The sequence below is a fragment of the Charadrius vociferus genome, unplaced genomic scaffold, assembly GCF_000708025.1.
Source record: "Charadrius vociferus isolate BGI_N301 unplaced genomic scaffold, ASM70802v2 scaffold773, whole genome shotgun sequence".
In the NCBI taxonomy this organism is placed as follows: Eukaryota; Metazoa; Chordata; class Aves; order Charadriiformes; family Charadriidae; genus Charadrius; species Charadrius vociferus.
Genome location: NW_009647799.1, coordinates 185,261 through 185,721, shown reverse-complemented (window position 1 = coordinate 185,721; position 461 = coordinate 185,261). Strand labels below are relative to the sequence as shown.

Below are 461 nucleotides of genomic sequence, written 5' to 3'. Positions count from 1 at the left end.
CTCCACCGCCGCCTGCGCCCATCCCCCCCCCACCCCCCGTCTGTGCACGGTTCTGCAAGCGGAGAGCCACAGATTTGCAAAACACTGGGTTTATACAGAAAACAGCCACCATCTACCGGTGGGTCCCACCTCCAGGACCCCCAAGTACCAAAACCCACCCCCAGCCCAGCCTGCAGCCTTGGGAGGACCCTGCCGAGACCTCCCCGGCTCTTCCCACCATCCCACCCTTCCCGAGCCCGATGGGGACAAGCTGGGCAGGCCAGCGGGACACATTTAGTTGCTCCACTGGAGAAGCAAAGAGCAACTGGGATCCGGAGGCTCTCGGGGCGTACGGGACCCCCCTCCACCACGGGGCCAGCTGGGACATACCCCAATCCTTCACGTAGCTCTGGGGGCAGAGGTCTTCCCACCCCGAGCATCTCGGGGTCCCCTGTGCCCCGTGGGGCCAGGCAGAGCAGACC

General features: G+C 65.5%; 1 protein-coding gene across 1 annotated transcript in view; it reads right to left on the bottom strand.

Moving 5' to 3' along the window:
- Positions 1-461, bottom strand: part of ST6GALNAC2 (ST6 (alpha-N-acetyl-neuraminyl-2,3-beta-galactosyl-1,3)-N-acetylgalactosaminide alpha-2,6-sialyltransferase 2) — a 5,831-nt gene that overhangs the window by 4,183 nt on the left and 1,187 nt on the right.